Below are 19,959 nucleotides of genomic sequence, written 5' to 3' on the forward strand. Positions count from 1 at the left end.
GCAGACAAAAGTAGCGGGCAGGGCGCTCCGCTCGGCTCGGGGGCGGCACGCTGGCCACACTGGAGCGCGGGAGGCTCGCGGCTCCTCGCCCGAGACCAGCCGGGCTGGAGCCGGGGCCCCAGAGCGCATCTGGCCGGCAAACGGGGCACCGCGGGCCCTCCTGTCCAGGCGCCTCCCGCGCGCTCGCCGGCCGGCCCGGGCCTCGGCTCCGCGCGCGGGGAAAAGAGTGCAGCGGTTGAAACCGTTACCACCCCCGAGTTTTGAACTGGTTCAAACTTGGCTTTCGGCCCCGCCCCGCCCCTCCGGCCCGGGAACTCTGAGGCGGCGGTTCCCGCCAAGAGCCGCGAGCGCGCCGTCCCGCCCTCCGGCCGGTTCCCGCCACCCCGCCCTGTCCGCCTCCCGCCCGCGGCCCGGGATTCGGGCTCCAGAGGCCCTTCGTCCCCGCGCGTCGGCCCACCGCCTTCCTGAAAGGCGCCGTGCGTTCCGCGAAAGAACAAAGAGCCGGCGCAGCGCTTCCACCGGCGGCGGCGTCCCTCGGCGCCCGCCCGCCCGCGCGCACGCGCCGCCAGCCCGGCCCGGCCGAGTCCCGCGGGTGCCTCGGCGTGGGGCTGGCTCTGCGCCTCAGAGCCCGGCGGGCCCTGTGATTGGATGGGAGCCCGCCTCGCGTCCCGCCAATCGGGGCGGCGCTTGGTTGGACAGGGGGGGCCAAATAAAAGCGATGGCGATTGGGCTGCCGGGTTTGGCGCTCGGTCCGGGAGCGTCCGACACCCACTGGGACGCAGAAGGCGGTGGAGCCCCGGCGGCGGCGGCGGCAGCGGCGGTGGCGGCGGCGGTGCGCGGGAGCGGCGCGCGGGAGCGGCGCGGGCTGGGGCGCGGGGCGCAGGTAACGCGCCGCTGTCGGGCCGGCCGGCTGGCGGGGCTCTGGAGCCCGGCGAGGGGCGGCGGCGGCGGTGGTGGGACATCCCCGCCGCCGCTCTGCCTGTCCGGGTATCGCCCCGAGCGGGCTCTCTCGGGGTGCCGCTTTGGCTGGCGGGGTGAGAGGAGAACCTTCTGAAGGGGCCGTGGGTCCGGGCCGGCCTGTGGGACCGCCACGGGCGGGCAGTGCCGGACCCGGCGACCCGAGGCGGGAGCCCGGGCGGGCGCCGCGGGGAGCAAGCGAAGGGGTTCTCTCGCGTGCCCGCCCCTCCGGAGGCGCCGGGGCTGGGCTGGGGGCGCTCCGGTGCCCGGGGCGGGCCGGCCGCCCGAGCCCCGGTCTCCTTTGTGTGGAGCGCCGCGGCGGGAGCGCCCGGGTGGGACGGGACGCACACAAGTTGGTGGGACCTCGGCGCCGAGTGCGCACTCAGACAAAGGACGGACTGTGTCTCGAGGGAGCTCGGCGCGAGGAAGGGGCAGTGACACCGGGGCCTGACAGCGGGCGGGAGAGTGGCGTGGGGAGCGGCGGCCGCGGTGCAGCGGGCGGGCTCGGCTCCACGCCCCCTCCCCGTGAGGGCGCAGGCTCGGCCGGGGCCGTGGGGGCCGGGACGGCGCGCGGAGACCGGACTCCGAGCGGCCGCGCGTCTGACATTTCCCCGGAAAGCAGCCCCGGAGCTCCTCGTCTCCACCCGCTCGGACCAGGCGGTCGCGGCAGCCTTCGCCTTCTCGGCGGGCTTTCTGTTAAGTTTGAGGGAAGGGTCTCGCTGTTCTCCCCCTTCCCGGTTTTGTTCGTTTCGGAGGGCTTTCCGTCGAGTTCCCGCGTCATTGTGGCACCCCTCCCCCCCGCCCACCCAAAAGTCGGTGCCACAGGGTCACTTTTTGAAAAATGGGAAGAATGAGAAGCACGATATTTTGGAAAACTTGGTGAACTCACGCCTGGTGAGTCCCCACTTTCTAAAGAATCATAATCTTTAAAAAAAAAAAATTACAGGCTGTTTCGGCCAACTTGTGTGATACAGCTGAGACTGGCGACAGGTGCTAACGAAATCAGCTGTCATTTAGTAAGCGATTATTCCCCAAATCCCTAGGGGATGAATGAGGATGAGATGGTAGAAAGAGTTGATCACAAGAAAATGTTTATGACAAACGTGTGTTTAGGTGGTATGGTTAGCAATTTCTTATTAATTGGTCTTGTTTTCCGTGAACAATAGCTTTGTTGAGTCAGAAAAGGCTGGCTGCAGAAATGTTTGTTGCCTAAGAAATCGAATGTGTGCTGTCCACAGTTAAGTTAAACTTCCTTTGTTTGTCACACAGGATCTGTAAAATTTAAATTCATTTGGAAATAAAGATGTGTCTTTGGTATTTAAAAATATTTTACTACAGGGTTTACTTGCTGGGTTTGAAAGGTCATTATCAGCTTAGTTTTATGGCGTTTCAGTGTCACATAAAACAACATTTAAAACAATATTTTAAAAAATCTTTAAAAAACACTAATGCTGACACAGTTGACTGTAATCTATACTTCTAGGGGGTTTTGAGATTGGGTGGGATCCTAACCGTTAGACCACCAGGGAGCTAGGGGGGGGTCTTGGAGTTTGTTTTCCATTACTCTTCATTCATGACCATTAGCAATTATTTTATGTTTGGGAATAAAATGTAGAACAAGTGTGTAATCCTAACTAGTTTATTGATCATTTTATTTGCAAGAAAATGAAAGTATTTAAGATATATTTTAATTTCCTTTTCATATTCCCTAAAGATAGGAATAGATAGGATGCTAGTCCTAGATATAAAGAATCCCATTCTCTCTTTTTGGAGGTGTGTTAGAGAATGTAATGTTTAAAGTCCTGGAAGCACATAGGAAAATGGCATCTTAAATTCTGATTTTTGTGGAAAGTGAACATATTCAAAGAAAAGGAATTTAGAAACACAAAGACACTCTTCTGATTTGCATTATTCTATCTGATGATCTAATGTACAACCTACTATCTTATGGTTTCATAAAAATGGAGACAACTGCATTGTAAAAGTCTTTATTACATATTTTGCAGTGTTGGACACCACTGAACAGACATTCCAGGTGCTGTTCCTAAGTATTGTTTACATTTATATTAGTTGCTGGTAATTATATATTAAAAAGTCTTGCCCATTGTTATGAGATGAACTAGTTACGCAGATTTTGGCAGAAATTTGGATCTTTTAGGATATAAAATTCCAGTTTTTCCCTTCTTGTGTACACTGTATTTGATAATTACTATCTTTGTACTTGCCACAAGATTTTTTTTAAAGTTTTTTTTGGGAATTGGTTTTAAATTTTTTCTATTTGAATTGAGAATGTTTAGTTTAAGTAGCAGTGATTAAAAAAACACTTGTTGATTTAGTGTAATTAGGTAAAAAAAGAAAAAAGCTCTAATACTTTTATACCAGCTTTGCCTTGCATGCATACGTATGTGATTATCTTTGTGTTGGCCGCTTAAATTTTTAGGCACATTTCCCCAGCTCACCCTGAGGTTTTCCAGGATATCCTCCATCCTTTGAGCTGGCATGCTCAAAGAGTGTGAATTAGGTTCTGTCTTGGCCTTAAAAAGTGATTAAGAAAGTTGATCTGCTTTTAAAGGACTAACAGCAAGGAAAAATCTGCTTCTCAGCGGATCTAATGTCTTTTGGGGTCAATTAGAAATGATTTATGGATTTGCCTTGAAGTCTTTATGTTCGTACAAATGAAGAAAACATTTTCTGTGAATGATGAAGAATTCTAGATGGGCAGGTGAAATCTTCAGTTTGGAGGAAGAGCAGGAGAGGAACAGCTCATTAAGTTCAGAGAAAGCTTCACTTGCTAGAGGCCTTCCCTGTGTCTGCAAAGGCTTTGTTCACACCTTTATTGTAGCATGTATCCAATTGTATTGTAATCACTTGCTGGTGCCTCCGACTCCTTCACTACACTCTTAAGTGCCTTGAGTCAGAAGCTCTGTCTTACTTTTCTTTGTATACCTGGTGGTTGCTAGAGAGTAGGTGTTAATAGTTGAACGAATGAAGGAAATCCAACAAATGTAGGGAAATAATTTGACAAAGGAACTTGCAAAGGAAACAGGATATATTCATATTTATGTTGTGAGGAACTTTGGAAGGTGTTTTTCTCCCTCTTTGAGAGGCAGTGGTTATAAAGAAAAATAATTGTCAAGATGTACAAGTTCCAAGGTCTCTCCTAGTTATTAACACTCTGAGGTATTGAAAATTGGATATCCTTTAGGTGCAACTATTGGTTTTCATATTTGGTATTTCAGGCAGCTAGAGAGAAGCTTGATGGGTCATCTGGCTACCTAGCATATAGTATCTGCTTAATTTGTGTTGAAATTGATAATTGTACAAAAATATAAGGGGCGAGTACATCTTTTAATCGAAAGGTGTCTAGTTACCATTAATGAGTTCTTTATTGGAATAATTTGAGGTAGGTTTTGAAGCTAAAACTGAAGGAAGTAGTGCCAGTGTAATTACAGATTATTTATTGGGATGTTCTTCATCATTCTTTTAAAATCATATGATAAATGTAGATTTGTAAATCCAATAATATCTCAAAAGGCATAGCTGATAAATTTTTAAGATGGTTGCACTGTTTTATATCTTGCCACTGCACCACTACGTGGTGCAAAAATATGACAAAAATGAAGTGAAAAAAAAGACATTAATACTAAAGAGCCTACTATTTGCCAGATTCTTTATTCATTCATTCGTTTGTTTGGTTTGTTTGTTTTTATTGTGGTAACATTCACATCAGAGGCTTTGTTTTTAATTCTTGTAAAAACCACCTTGCATTCATCAACAGATGTTTGGATAAACAAAATATGGTGTATACATACAATGGAATGTTCAGCTATTGAAGGAATGACGTACTGACACATATTATAACATGGGTGAAACTTGACAATGTTATGCTAAGGAAAATAAGCCAGACACAGAAGGAAACAATTGTATGATTCCATTTATAGGAGGTACCTAGAACAGGCAAATTCAGAGACAGAAGGTAGAATAAGAGGTTACCAGGGGCAGAGGGGAGAGGGGAATGGGAAGTTAGTGTTTAATTGGGACAGAGTTGCTGTTTGGAAGGTGAAAAAGTTCTGGACGTGGAAGGTGGTAATGGCTGCACAACGTTTTGCATGTCTAATGCCACTGAATTGTGTGCTTAAAAATAGTTAAAATGGTAAATTTTATGTATGTTTTACCATAAAAAACTTTAACAATGACAACAACACACTCTGCAGACCTTTACAGATAAGGAAACTTTGATGTAGAGGGTTAAGAATTTGTCCAGGATTATCCAACTAGGAATTTGCAGTCAGGATCCAAACTTAGATTCTGTTTGGCTCCATTTTATCTACTTCGTGTTATCTGCTGGTCTCCTGGATGATTGAAGACAGATTGGTTCCAAGAAGAGTGAGTTTATTTGAATCAATCAGAGAGTTATATTTAGAAGTAGATAATTGTAGGTTTATGGGATCTGATGCCCTAGACAAACTAAAAGATGTCTTTGTGGATTTCTTTTCAGCCGGAGTTGTACTAGTGTGCGCTCTGGGGGCAGTACAGATTTTGAGAGTGTGGTCTTTGGAGTCACGTTGCTTGGGTTCCAGTTCCCGAACTGCCAGTTTGTGTCACGTCACGTTGCCCTTGATGTCTAAGTTCCCTATCTGTAAATTGGTGGTCCTAATGATAACTACTCATTCCATAAGGTTGTTGAGAGGATTAAATTAGTTAATACATGTGAAGCCCTTAGAACTACAGCTGGCACAAATTGTTTGATAAGTGATTCTTAGTTATTGCACTAATATTGTTTATAAGAGTTGATGTACTTTCTCATTCATGGAACTAAACACTTCCCAAGCTTAAGTACGTGCTTAGAACCTGTATGTGAAGAAAACGGCGCCATGTACGCTTTTCATTTCTGTTTACTTTGAATTATGTATTGATTAAAAACAGGTTATATGTGTTCAATTTAAAATACTGAAAACAACGTAGACGTTTATATAGTGAAAACTTTCTTGATCCCTGTAACCCCATTCCCTACCCTTAACAGTTTGCTGTATATTCTTCCCAAACTTTCCAATGTATCCGTATGAATATATATTAATACATGTATTTTACAAAAACAGTATCAAGTTATTTTGTTATGAAACATTTTTTTAGGTCAATGCAGAGATCTGTTTCATTTTTAAAAGCTTGCTATTTCTTTAAAGCTTGCTATGTGGTCAACACTGTTTTAAGTGCTTTCATTTATTTTACACAGACACTAATAACAAGAGATGGAGAGCTTAGGTAACTAGTTAGTGGTAGAGTACGGATTTGAATTTGGGCTTCAAAGCCCTGATTTCTCAGCCTGGGGTGTGTGTGTGTGTGTTTCGTTCTTTGTTTTCGTAAGGCCCTCGAGGTACCCATGATTTTAGCATTTCTTAAAAGAGTTGTAAAACAACAACACATACCCCAAAAGAATATGCAAGGCAACTGGATGTGGCCTGCCAAGCCTCAAAGCACTTAACCATGTGGCTGTTTGCAGAAGTTTTCTGCCCTCTGCTCTAAGCTCTCAGGCTGTTTTGTTATATGGGATACGCAGTATGCCGGCTTCTGTGCCGTCGTGCAGTGAACCAGCCGTCTGTGTGGACGTTGTGCTCTCCCCGCAAGGAGGGAACATCCTTATGTAGCTTTGAACATTTGTGTGATGGCTTTCTATAGGGAGAATTGCTGGTTCAAGATTATGCACATTTCAAGTTTTAATAGATGTTGCCAAATCACTTTCTAGAGAGGTATCCATTTTTTACTGTGCAAAATCAACTTTATTGAAGTGTAGTTTATATACATGAAAATGCACGTATTTGAAGGGTACAGTTTGAAGAGTTTTGACAAATGTAACCATCTGTGTAACTGTCACCTCAATCACGATATAACCTTGCTATCATTTCAGAGTTCTTTTATGCTCCCAACTGCCAGTCAGATTTCTCCTGTTTAAGAATTTCACATGAATGGAATTACGCAGAATATACATTTTTGTGACTGGCTTCTTTGATCCAGCGTGTTTTTGGGATTTATGTATGTTGTTGCTTGTTTCAGTAGTTTCTCTTTATTTCTCAGTAATGTTCCATTGTGTGACTATCCTATGTTTTCTTCATTTACCTGTTGACGGGTCTGTGTCCCGTTTTGGCTCTTATTAGTAAAGCCTCTGTGACCATTTGGGCAAGCCTTTTGTGGACATATCTTCTACTTTCTCTTGGGTAAATACCTTGTAGTTGGACTGTGGGGTCATGTGGTAAATATTGATTTAATTTTATGAGAAACTGCCAGACCATTTCACCAAGCGATTGTCCCGTTTTGCGTGGAGTTAGGGTTGAGTTGTTTCCATGTGGGAGCTGTGGTTTCTCCACATTTTTGCTGAGTCTTCACCCATGTCCCGTGTTGCTGTCATTTAAGTCGCTGGCCTCTGAGTGCTGAGTATCTTATCGTGGTTTTAATTTGCATTTCCCAAGTGATCAGTGATGTTGGACATCTTTTCACGTGCTTATTGGCCATTTGTATGCATTTTTCGGTCAAGCCTTTTGTCCATTTAAAAAATTGGGGTGTTTGCCTCATTGAGTTGTAAGAGGTCTCTGTGTATTCTGGGTGCACATTCTCTGTCAGATGTATGTGTTGCAAATGTTTTCTCCTTAATTTTCTACTTTGATTTTGTGTTTTTGACAATATATAGATCAAGTTAGGTAATAGTACTAGAAGCGTAATTGTTTAAATTCAGTTAAATTGTGTGAAAACAAATTCATTCTTAATCCACAAATCATTTAGTTCTTGGTATAACAAAATGTCTTGTGTTTGCAGAAACATGGACATGTAAAGGATATTATTTATAATGATGGTATTAGGTGTGTGGCATGAGGAATTTTAAAATTAAGCTAACTAGTTTTGAAAGTGATAATATTTAGTAATTCTTTAAATTATCATTTTGGGTAATTTGGACCTTTTCATTTATTAGTGAGTTAACATTTTTCTTACATTTTTTTTCTTCAGAGGATAAATGGGGATAGTAAAAGTGACTTTGATCTTAGACTCTGGTAATATAGAAGTGTTGATAAGATTGCCAGGCTTCGTTTACCTATTTTGATAGTTAAGTAAATTTTTTCCTATATAATCAGATGGCTTTTCAGAGTATATACTTGATTTGTGGACTGTTTTATTTCTGAAGAGTATCAGTTCTTTTGCTCAACAGCTAATTTACTCCCATAATAATTTTTAGTTTTTCTTCATTATTCAAGTAATACACGATACCTCCTTTTCCCTGTTAAATAAAGGAGAAAAAAAAAAAGCAAGCATTTGGGCTTCTGCTGGGTGTCGTATGCCTCTGCAGGTGGTCCCGTCCTTGCCCAGCTCAAGTCTTCCATGGCTGTCATCAATTCCACGCAAAACTCCTGAAGCTAGTGTTGCAGGCTGGCTACGGAACAGCCCTACCTCTTTCAACTAGTCTCACCTCTGATAGTTTTCTTCTACTTTTCCTCTGTTGAGCTCAACTGGTCTTCTTACTTGTCTCCAGGAAGCCTCACATGGAGAGTCTGTGCTCTGTCCTCTTTGCGCAGTGTCTTCCATACCATTTTAGCATCTGAAGATGCTGTTTAGCCTGTTTGGCTCAGAATGCCCCATCCCCCTCTCCCAACCAAACTAGACAGCTTCTCTCCTGCTTCGAGGGATATGCACAGCAGTTCTCTTGTGTTTTTCTCTTTCCCTCTCCCCTTGACTTTAAGCTCTAATTTACACGTCTGCATGGTAGAGGTTAGAAAAGGGTTCTGGGACTTCCCTGGTGGCCCAGTGGTTAAGAGTCTGCCTGCCAACGCAGGGGACACAGGTTCGATCCGTGGTCTGGGAAGATCCCACATGCCGCGGAGTAACTAAGTCCGTGAGCCACAACTACTGAGCCTGCGTTCCACAACTACTGAAGCCTGCGCACCTAGAGCCCGTGCTCCGCAACAAGAGAAGCCACCGCATGAGAAGCCCGCGCACTGCAACGAAGAGTAGCTCTCGCTCAGCGCGACTAGAGAAAGCCTGTGTGCAGCAGCATACACCCAACGCAGCAAAAATAAATAAATATAAATAAATAAATAAATTTTTTAAAAAGAAAAAGTACCTTCCTTAAAAAAAAAAGGGTTCTGTACATAGTAGATAGAAATAAAATTTTGTGAAATTGATTTAGGGCCAGAGTCCTGAAAACTTGAGGCTCTCTTCTTCAGCAGCAACTCAGTAAATAGTGATTTAAATAGCACCCCGACCCTTTAAAGCAGAGCCTTCTAGAGTCTGTCTCAGGTGAGTTTTTCGGCTGTTCTGTGTATCACCCAGTGAGCTTTGCTACCTGCTGTCAGGTACTATTATACAATTTTAATTTATATCCCTAGTATACTCTTTTTTTTTTTTTTTTTTTGCGGTATGCGGGCCTCTCACCGTTGTGGCCTCTCCCGTTGCGGAGCACAGGCTCCAAACGCGCAGGCTCAGCGGCCATGGCTCACGGGCCCAGCCGCTCCGCGGCATGTGGGATCCCCCCGGACCGGGGCACGAACCCGCGTCCCCTGCATCGGCAGGCAGACTCCCAACCACTGAGCCACCAGGGAGGCCCTATATCCCTAGTATATTCTTGACTAAAGTTAGAAAGCTTGAGAAACTCTGATCATGGAAAAAAGTGAGAACATAAAATAATGATTCTGCAAATTTATCTCAGGATGATCTCTATCCCTCTGTTGCGTTTATGCGAGCTAAATGCATGCTGTCGTACATAGCATGTCAAGATGTTTCTAGTAGGTTTAAAAAGTGTCAAAAAGACAAAACGTCATGACTGTTTTATCTGTTTTAGTGCTTTGGTTTTTGTTACTGAAGACCATCTGAGAAGTGCTTTATAAGCAAAACACAAAAATTTAAGAAAGCTAGTTGATTTTCTTTAAACAGGGAAAATTCCAATCATTATTAAAGCAACTTTTATTTGTCTTTGATGCCATTGCCTATAGTGAAATTTCACTGTATGCTATTCATAGGTACATGAATACCTACTGTGTGCTTACAAATAATGGAACTAACTACTATTTATTGTGAACTTGCCCTTTGCCTAATATACATGCAGCCGGTAAACCAAACATTTTACTTTTGAAATTTGTTGAAGTCATGCATTTTAATTACTTTAAAAAACCGTATAGTATTTGCTAAATGAGAAAATAATTATCTGTTCTTTGAATATTATAAAAGATTCTATAAGATGAACTTCACAATCCTTTTAGTTTTTGAACTTCATAATCTTTTAACAGTATGATGTTATAGGTAGACAGTATAATAATATTAGGTAGACAAAAGCTACGGTGTGAGTATCCTTATTCATAAAATTCTGATCAAAAATGTTTCTGTATTCAGATTATTTAATAGTGTAAGCAAAATTTGCAAAATTATTTTTTAAATCTCTAATGGGTACCATGAGATAAATTACCATGCAGAGGATTTATTGGTCAGAAAAGGTTGGGAAATGCCCTTCTAGAGTAATCAGTAAGGACTTTTAAATGGCAGAAATGTTGCTTGAACAGGCTTAAAGGAAGGAGAGGATGAATTGTTCTCCGTGCCCCGTAAGTAATTTTGCCTCTTCAGAGAATATTTGTCTGCCTGAAATACAGAGCTAAAGTTAGCTATGGAGAAGATATTTTAGAGGCAGCTGGATATTGTGCAAAGAACACAGACTCTAGGCTAGGCTCTGCCGTTAAACTAGTTGTGTTTCCTTGGCAAGTAGCTTTCGTGGATCTCCACTGCTAAATGACCGAGGTGAGCAAACTGAGCAACTTGTGGTTATTGAGGATCTACCTTGTGCCTTCAAAGAGGATGTCTGTGTCTCTGTTTCACAGATAAAGAAATAGGGACTTGGTGAAGGTAAGTAACTTGCTTAAATTCATGCAACCAGGAGGACCAAGATCCCTTTGAGAATAGGCTTTTGCTGCTTCTAGGGTCCTGCTTAGCTCGAATACTGAGATGCTTGCTAGGTGCTTGGCTTCTGTTAGCCACTTAGATCTGTTTCTCTGGAGAGTTTGAGAAATAGTGGACTTGAGTTCACATTACTATCGCAGGTAATTGCCGTGCTCCCTGGCTGGCATTTAATTGCGTTCTATGCATTTCTCCCAAATTCCTTTACCAGTTCATCAATTCATAAAACATCTAATGCTGATTATAAGCCTATTCTTTCCTCTTTTTTGCCTCTGCATGATAGGCATAATAGCACCTAAAAGTCTTTTAGGACTATGATATATCTGACCAAACTCGCTTTCTAAACAATCAAATTGGGATATTGTGATTTATAGTAAGTTTATATATATTTGCTCTTTGTCCTGTTTCTGGCACGGAGCTCCTAAGTAAAACCCTTGGAATTTTCTAAGGGTTAAGAGTGATAAGGGTGTTTTTTGCTATTTGTAACCAACCCCTTTCAGCCACACCTGAGTTTATGCTAAGAGGTGACTTCTGGAAAACACCTAAGGATGGGGGCTAGTTTGCTAGGAAACCAACCTTGAGATTACAGGGTTGGAACTTTCAGACACCACCACCCCCCTCCAACCTCTGGGGAGGGGAGAGGGGCTAGAAATGGAGTTCAGTCACCGGTGGCCAATTATCTAATCAACCAACCTTGCCTGTTTAATGAAGCCTCCATAAAAACTCAAAGGGACAGAGTTCGGGTAGCTTCTGGGTTGGTGGACACATGGAGATTCAGGAAGAGTGGTAGGCCCAGAGAGCGTGGAAGCCCCGTGCCCCTTCCCACGTGCCTGGCCCTATGCACCTCGTCGGTTTGGCTCTTCCTAAGTTATATTCTTTTCTAATAAGCTGGTAATCTGTTTTCCTGAGTTCTGTGAGCAGCTCTAGCAAATTAATTAATGAAAACCTATCTCCAGGTAGATAGTGTCAGATTTGAGTTGAAGTGTAGGATACCCAGCTAGTGTCGCAGAGAACTGCTTGGTGAGGGGAAAAACTCCACGTTTGGTGACCGGGAAGTGTCAGAAATGCACTATTCAGAGAATATTGTGTGTAATGTAAATGAAAACTATCATAACATTACACTTTGCACAGATCTGCACTGGCAAGTTCATACTTACTATTTCCCACTTTTTCCTATAGAATTTACTCTTGTAGTTAAAGAAATAAAATAGTTTTTCTTTACTATTAGTCTGGTGTCACTTGTTATCCCCTAACAGCATATAACTAAATGGCTCGCTGTACCATAGAGTTTCCTAGAATAGAAATTTCCTCAAACTATTTATTGGGTGCCTCAGTCTTCACCCATTACGGCTGTTCAAATAAAGGGTGAGATACTCTCTTCCTTACCCTTGAGAAAGAGACATTCTATTACAACTTTTAAATCTAGATTACCAAACAAAAAGTCATGTCTTTTCTGTGCCCAGAGTCTAAAATTCCTAAATGTTAAGGCACTCATTTTAGCCCCCTCCTTTTCTTTTACCATAGGAAGTGCTGGGATTGAAGTATTTTTTTCCTGCCTAAAAACCTTAGTGTTAGTGTGGTAATTGCAGAGAGGTGACTGCAGGGATTGTACAACTGGTTTCCCTGTAGTTGGTGGATTCTTTATAGCATTTCCATAGTTATTTGGAGACTCAAAATATTTTTTCTCAGGGCTTAAGTATTTGTGGTAAGTGATGTTATAGTAATAAAAGAGACAATATACTTTGGTAACAAATACTGAAAATATCATTGATTGTAAATAGTACTTGAAGAGTTGGACATTTTCTAGTACCTCAGCAATGTATTTATATGGATATTTGTCATGAACCTTAAGTATAGGAAAATCATGAAAAGACTTATAGCTCATCACTGCCCCTACCTCCTATACTTCCATGTTGGCCCAAAACTACTACTGTTTCTAGCAAGAGAATGACTTTCAGAGTGGAGATGAGCCTAAGGAGTTTCTGAAGGGTTTCTGAGGAGTTCTGTCGTCCATGGGCTAAATAAATGGCACTTGCAAACATTGTTACCCCCTTGTGGTGTACACCACACTCACCAAACTCCAGTGCTGAGACTACCAGGTAAGGGTTACTTGGTTGTAGGATGCCTGGAAATTCTGAGAGGTTCTGTGAGTACTTTGGGATTAGTAGTTTGAACTACCAAGTCCTTTTTATGATTCTGTCTTCAGAATATAGAGGGAATTGTGTTTTGTTTGGGGGTTAAGATACAAGGTCAGTGTCTCAGGCAACAATAGTATGTTGGCAGAATTGCCCATGGAGAGTTTCTAGGAAGATTCCATATCATAAATACCTTCTCTTTAGGTCCAAAAGCAGCCCATCTTTCCTCTAGTATGCAAACAGATCACTGTTCTTCTGTTGAGCACAGAGTTGTTTGTTTGCACTTAGGGGCCAATGCTATATGGAAAACGCTGAGCTCTGGAATCACTCTGCGCGGCGAAATAGTGTCAAGGATGTGCAGAGCAGGCTGTGGGGACAGCAGATTCCTGTCACCTATTTATGCTCACTTAGGTAACTTGTTGTTTGGAATGATGGGTAGATCCCTTGTATTTACCTAAAGTGAGTTTCTCTTAAAATTTTGCCAGTATATCAATATGTTGTTAAATTTGTACTAGGTTGGCTTATTTGAGGTATAAGATTTAAAATAGACTTCCTATAAGGAAGAAAGGCTGTCATCAGACTTAACCTACCTTTTCATTCTTTTGCCTATATCAAAAGGAGTGTTGAAGAAATAATATGTATCCCATGTCCCATCCTTGAATTACAATGAGTTGTGTATCATAGTTTTAGTTTCAGGTACATCAGTCTTTGTTCTATTTCCCCTCCGACAGTGTCTCAGTAAACTGAGTATATACCCAACAAAATGAGAGGATTTAGCTTATAAAATAGGTTTCATACAGTTTTGAAAGAAAACTTTACCCTCTAGATGCCAATTTAGTTAATCTGTTTTATCTGTTGTCCAAGCAAACTATTTATAACCTTTATGATAGTTCAGTTTTCCACTTGGTGTAAATTTATATGCCATTTCTTTTCTAGGACGGGTCTGTGAATGGATAGAACTTTCGAATAAACACAGGAATGCTCGTCTGTAGACTCCGTATTGAACTATTGAACTTAGGAGTTTAGTTTACTCTTCTGCTGGAAGGAAAATGATCTTATTTTTGTAGAAAATACATTACTGCAGAGTCTACTCATTTTTGCTGAAACAATCCAGTGAATGTTTTCTATCATTCACTTAAGATTGCCACATTACTGTAATTTTCCTGTGCATTTTAACACGACTGTGCCTTTTTAGCACTACTTAAACCAGGGCTACAAATGTGATATGGATTTTTTTCTCCCTTATTTTCCCTTATCACTAGTCAGGGGCACATGTGTTTCCTAAAAACTTCTTGAATACAATTGCTGTTTGTAATGCTTTCTCACCTGTAGTCGTGTCCACTGAAGTTTAGGCGCTAAGGTGCCTGTTGTATCTTGCAAACTTGTGTCTGTCACAGGATTTAGCACTTTCAGAATGTTTCATAGATTCATATTGACTGGTTGATAATACCTCTATTCCTGGCTTTCCCAAATCCTTCAAAATGAAGTTTCAGAAGTTCCTTTTCCTTAAATTTTTGCAGGTCATTTGGGTGGACTGTTTGGGTCCAACAGTAGTGAGCTTGTGTATTTTTGTCACTTTTTTCTCCTTTTTGAATAAAAATAGAGGCATGCTAGGAAGTGAAAAGGAACAAGTTATTTATGTTTCTTTTATGTGTGTAGGGTGAAGTTTGAATATATGGGGAGTTGGTTGGGAGGATGGGGTTGTTTTAGGTAAGCAAGGGGGTCAGAAGAGTGACCATGATTGGGGGTGATTATCTTCTTATGACCATGAAGGGTAGGACAGATGGATGAAAACAAGCAATTTGTTTAAAAGAAATTTTGTTAATGTTAGTCCCTTAATTTGGCACAGATGTATGGCAGACTTTCTTTTGGATTCTGTAGTTGACAGTTACAGCAAAGTATCCCTCATTAAATATTCTTCACATAGATTTTTGTTTGCTTTGTTTTTTTAGTTGCGAGAATGGTGATTTCTAGGCTTTCATTCTTACAGACTTGTCTTTTAGAAAATATAAGTTGAATATATGCCAGTTCAGGCTCTCTGCTAGGCAAATGAAGAGGCGGGGTATTGGGATTTCTGATTCATACGGCGTCTGGATATACTGATGGCAGTTGTTCTCCAAGCGAGCTCTGTGGGCCTCAGGGGGTCCGTGAGGTAAAAATTATTTTTGTAATAATTTTAAGATGTTATTTGCCTTTTTTTTACCGTGTTGACATCTGTACCAGTGGTGGAAAAGCAGTGGTAGGTAAGGACTGTTGGCACCTTAGCACTGAGAGTAAAAAAAAAAAAAAAAAAGCCAGTTTTGAGAATGTCCTCGATGAAGTGAAAAAGGTTGTTAATTTTATATACTCTTGATCCTGTGCACACATCTTAATGTTCTGTGCCACAGGATGGGAATGTGCCTAAAGGGCTTCGATTGCTGCCCGAGTGTGACCTTCTTTGGGAGCTGCACTTATGGATGGAGTTCCAGGCCGCACCAGCTGCTTTTTTCATGGGGAACCATTTTCACGTGACAGAGGGGTTGCCTGACAAACTGTGATTATTCCGACTTGGGTATTTGGCAGCCATTTTTCAACGAAGTGAACCTGTCGCTTCAAGGAAAACAACTGAGCGTTATTTGTTGCTGGTGATAATGTTTGAGTTTTCAAGCAAAATTTAGAATTTTTGGAAAACTTGCATCTGTCACTGTGAGGTTGACAACTTTCCCAATAAATACTTAAAGACATCTTTGATGACATCAGTGGATTTAACAAGTATGATTTTTTGAAATATATGAACTTATGGAAAATCTGCACAACTCAGTGGACCAGTCAGTGTTTTTCATACTGAGGAAATGATATTATAAAGTCACGCATGGGTTAAAGATGCATTCAAAGGAGACAGGCCAATGAATTTTAATGTAGCAGAGTACGAAAAGTTTATTGATACAATTTCAGGTTCCACATTGCAACTCATCTTTTAAGAAACTGCCACTGCTTACTGAAGGGTAGTGGTTGTCTTGAGGAAAAGCACCTATGAGGTTGAATTACAAGCTGCACTCGCCACTCTTTTCTTAAAACAGTTTTGGAGTAATATCAGAGCATGAGATTCACCATTACCTCAGAAGGCTATCCAGATACTCTTCCCTTTTCTAGTTCAGTATCTGTTTGGGAAAGGATTTTCTTTATATTCTTCAACCAGAACAACATGTTGGAACAGATTGAATGCAGAAGCAGATATGAGAATCCAGCTGTCTTCTATTAAGACAGATATTAAAGAAATTGGCAAAAATGTAAAACAGTGTCCCTCACTGATTATTTTAAAAGAAAAATAGTTTTTAAAAAATAAAATGTGTTATTAACATGTAACAGGCTTGCTGTTATTTTTAAATGAATTAATGTTTTAAAACTTTCTCAGTTTAAAATTTCTAATATGCAAAATTTCAGTAGATACGCCGCATATAAACTACAGGGGTCCTGAGACCAAAATGCTTAAGAATGGTGTCTGGTGTTTTCTTTGAACATTCTACCCTCTCTCTTTGTCTGTGCTGGTAACTGCCATGTGAGTAGTTAATGTCTCAATCTGGATCTAAGTTCAAATTCTTAGTGGTCGCAGTGGCTCACTTCGGGCTTCTTATCCTCTTTTGGTCAGTTCTTCTTTCTCCTCATGAGTGCATCTGGTTTTTAAATTTGAGAATGTCTCTTGCCATCTTTTTTCTCCATTCACACTACTGTCAACCCAGTCAGAACTCTTATCACTTTATTCCTGAATTACTTCAGTACTCCAGTTGTTTCTAATATAGTTTTCAAACTTGTATGTTGAATGCAACCCCAGGGTTGACTTGACTTTATATGCTTTCTAAAAATGTACAGATATAAACTTCTTATGGTAAAACCAAAGCAAAGTTACAGATTAAACACGGACAATCAAATCAGCAACATGTATTTAATGATGCTATTTTGTTAACATGAATAGCCAATCTATTTCTTTAATTTGGCTTAATAATGCTAACACAGAGAATGGCTGTTTGCATATATGTGTTTTATAAAATGCTGTTAACTTTTAGTCCTTATTTGTTCAGGATAATTAGACCTAGTGGTTAACCTGCGCTGTGACACCTAGCAATCCTTGAATGCCAGTTGAAAATGCTGTAAAGCTGTGTTGATCCTTGGAGCACTGTGGAGTTACTGAAGCCTGCATTGGATAGATATTGAATCAATTATTTTTGGAGTCTTTACTAGAAAATATCATTACATATTTTACTACTGGGTTTGCTGGTTGGTGGGAACAAAATGCAAGTTGGTGACCTCTGCATCCCACTGGCTTTGCAGCACGCACTGGGTGCTGAGCGCTTCAGCACCGGTTCCTTTGTTTGCCAGCCTTACCAGACCTGCCTCACCTTACTTTCCTGTTTTTTTTTTTTTTTCATAGCCCTCAACGCCACGTTACATACTAAACATTTTTCTTTGTTTTTGATCGTTTCCATCTAAGTAGACTTTAAGTTCTATGAGGTCACAGATTTTTGTCTATTTATTGCTGAGCCTTCCGTTTCTCTAAGAGTACCTAGCCATGTGTTAAATGTTCAGTAAATATTGAATGAATGAGTGAATGCATATTAACACTTCTCTTTTAAAACCCCAAACTCAGATGCTCTTCTCTTGTGTTATGTGTTTAATGCTGTCTTCCAGCTGGGGCAAAGACATGTTTCTCTGTCCATCTTAAACACAACTAAACTGGACCTGAATTGTATAGAATTGTTTGATTTCTTTGATCAGTATATGTATAATCAGTGGCACAATTACTTTCCTTGGTTCAGAGTCTGTATTTCTATTAATATAGCCTGTAAGTGTATTATCTTTTTAAGTGAACACCATCTTATAAGTTCATATGGAGATCTTTTCCCCCCTTTTTAAATTGTTCAAGTCATGTCTGAGTTTTTAAATAGTAGAATTAGATGTGGGAATTTCCCCCTCAAATTCCGTCTGTGTATATTTTTTGTTTTTCCTATTTAACATTTTACATAGCATTTTAATTTTTAATATATCAATATTTCTGTTCTGTTTATCATTTTAAAAAGTCGATGCCTATTTTAAAAATGAATGTCTTTACATTAGGTTGTTGTATAACTTAATTCCCTTCTTTAAAAAAGAAATTTATTTTGGAATAATTTTAGATTTCTGTAACCATGGTACATTTGTCAGAGTTAAGAAACCAGTATTATTATGTTACTGTTATAACTAAACTGGAGACTATTTGGATTTTACCAGTTTTTCTGTTTAGTCCTTTTTCTGCTCCAGGATCCAGTCCAGGACAGCAGGTCGCATTTAGGTGTCTCCTTAGTCTCTTCCAATCTGTGACAGTTTCTCCGTCTTTCCTTGTTTTCATGACCTTATTTATTGGTCAGATGTTTGGTCGAAATGTCCTTCAGTTTGGGTTGATGTGATGTTTTCTAGCGATGACTGAAGTGAGAGGTTGTGAGGTTTGGGGAAAGAATACGACTGGGGTGCGGTGCTGGTCTCAGCGCACATCGGGGTGCAGGTGGCGGGTGATCTAACCGTGGCAGGGGTGTCACTGGTTTCTCTGCTGGGACGTCCCCTTCCCCTCCCTGGGTTCTGCTTTGAAAGCGACTCACCTGGGAAGGGACTAGAGCTCCATGCGTGGGCTCGGGAAGTGTGCATATGGATTTTGGAATTCGTGTAAGAAAGACTTGCCCCTCCGCCCCCATTTACTTGTTTATTTAATCACTTCTTTCTCTCATAGACTCATGGATACTTATTTCATTAGTTCGGTTATAATACCGTTGTGATTTAGTTTGCTGCTCAAATTGCTCCAGCTTTGGCCCCTGGGAGTGCCTTCGGTTTGGTTCCCGTCCTTTCATCCTCTCGGCGTTCCCTTCCTGCTACAGGCTTTTCTCCTATTTTCCCCGTCCCAGCCCATGAGCTGGCCGTTAATCCAGAGCCCGGCTTCCTTGTGCGGGTAGTGGGATTCAGGAGGGAAAGATGTGGGCGCTGGGGGTCCTGCTGGGGGTCCTGCTTCTGGGCTCTGTGGGCGGTGCCTGGAAGCCCACACGTGTCTGCTCACCCAGGGATGCACGCGAGTCTCTCTGCGCCTCTCTGCGTGTGTATGAAAATAGAAGAGTTCACGCGGCTGTCTCTGACTCTAGTCCATCACCACCTCTTGCTTATTTGGCCCTGGTACCCGTGAGAAAGCTTAACTAGAGGACAGTGTTTCTGTCCAGTTCTTTTCGTCTTTAGCCTTCCTCTGTCCAGTCAGAACACAGATTTCCAAAGTTTCCTAGGTTGGCTCCTTTTCTCCCCACCCGTTTCCATGGGCTTATCTCATGTGGTTTTAATATACCTCAACTCATTGTGTGGTCTGTATTCCTTCCTGAGGTCCCCTGACATCCTGTTTTGGTTTTATTTACTTGCATACAGTCTGTCATTTAAGAAAATGACTTTTCACATTGATTTGTTGTCTAACTTAACTTTTTTATATGCATATCGTATCCTGATCGCCCTCACCTGCTGTTGGGTGATGGTAGCCAGGACTTACATGGTGTAGTGCCTGCTCTGACAGGTGCTGTCCTGCGGCCTTACATCCTTACATGAGTGGACTTCTCAGGACAACTCTGTGACGAGGACGTTCCTCACAGCATGCGGAGAGGGAGGAACCAAAAGGTTTGGGAACTTGACCAGGTTCACACACAGCTGGTCCTGGGAGAACTGGAGTCCAACCCAGGGAGGCTGGCTTTGCAGGCTGTGCTCTTGCCTTTGTTTAAGTTGTGGATAGGACTTAGGATTTAATAGGACCAGATGCCATCTTGTTGGTTTATTGTTGGGACTTAGTTTGGAGTGGAGAGCGCTGCTGCCCACGTTCTCTGCCCCGTGTCCGTGACAGGTGTTGTTAATCGCCAGAGCGCCCTTCCTGCTGAGCCAGAGCATGGCCAGCCTGGAGTGGGTCGCTGTA

The 19,959-nt window shown here is 42.1% G+C and overlaps 1 protein-coding gene across 1 annotated transcript in view; it reads left to right on the forward strand.

The window, feature by feature from the left end:
- Positions 1 to 831: 831 nt before the first annotated feature.
- The window catches only part of EZH2 (enhancer of zeste 2 polycomb repressive complex 2 subunit), a 61,978-nt gene continuing 42,850 nt past the window's right edge, over positions 832 to 19,959 (forward strand). Inside the window, exon 1 of the mRNA XM_030854112.2 lies at positions 832 to 883. The gene's annotated coding sequence lies outside the window, so the exon portion shown is untranslated. The remainder of the gene's footprint in view (positions 884 to 19,959) is intronic.

Source organism: Globicephala melas, chromosome 9 (genome assembly GCF_963455315.2).
Source record: "Globicephala melas chromosome 9, mGloMel1.2, whole genome shotgun sequence".
Taxonomy (NCBI): Eukaryota; Metazoa; Chordata; class Mammalia; order Artiodactyla; family Delphinidae; genus Globicephala; species Globicephala melas.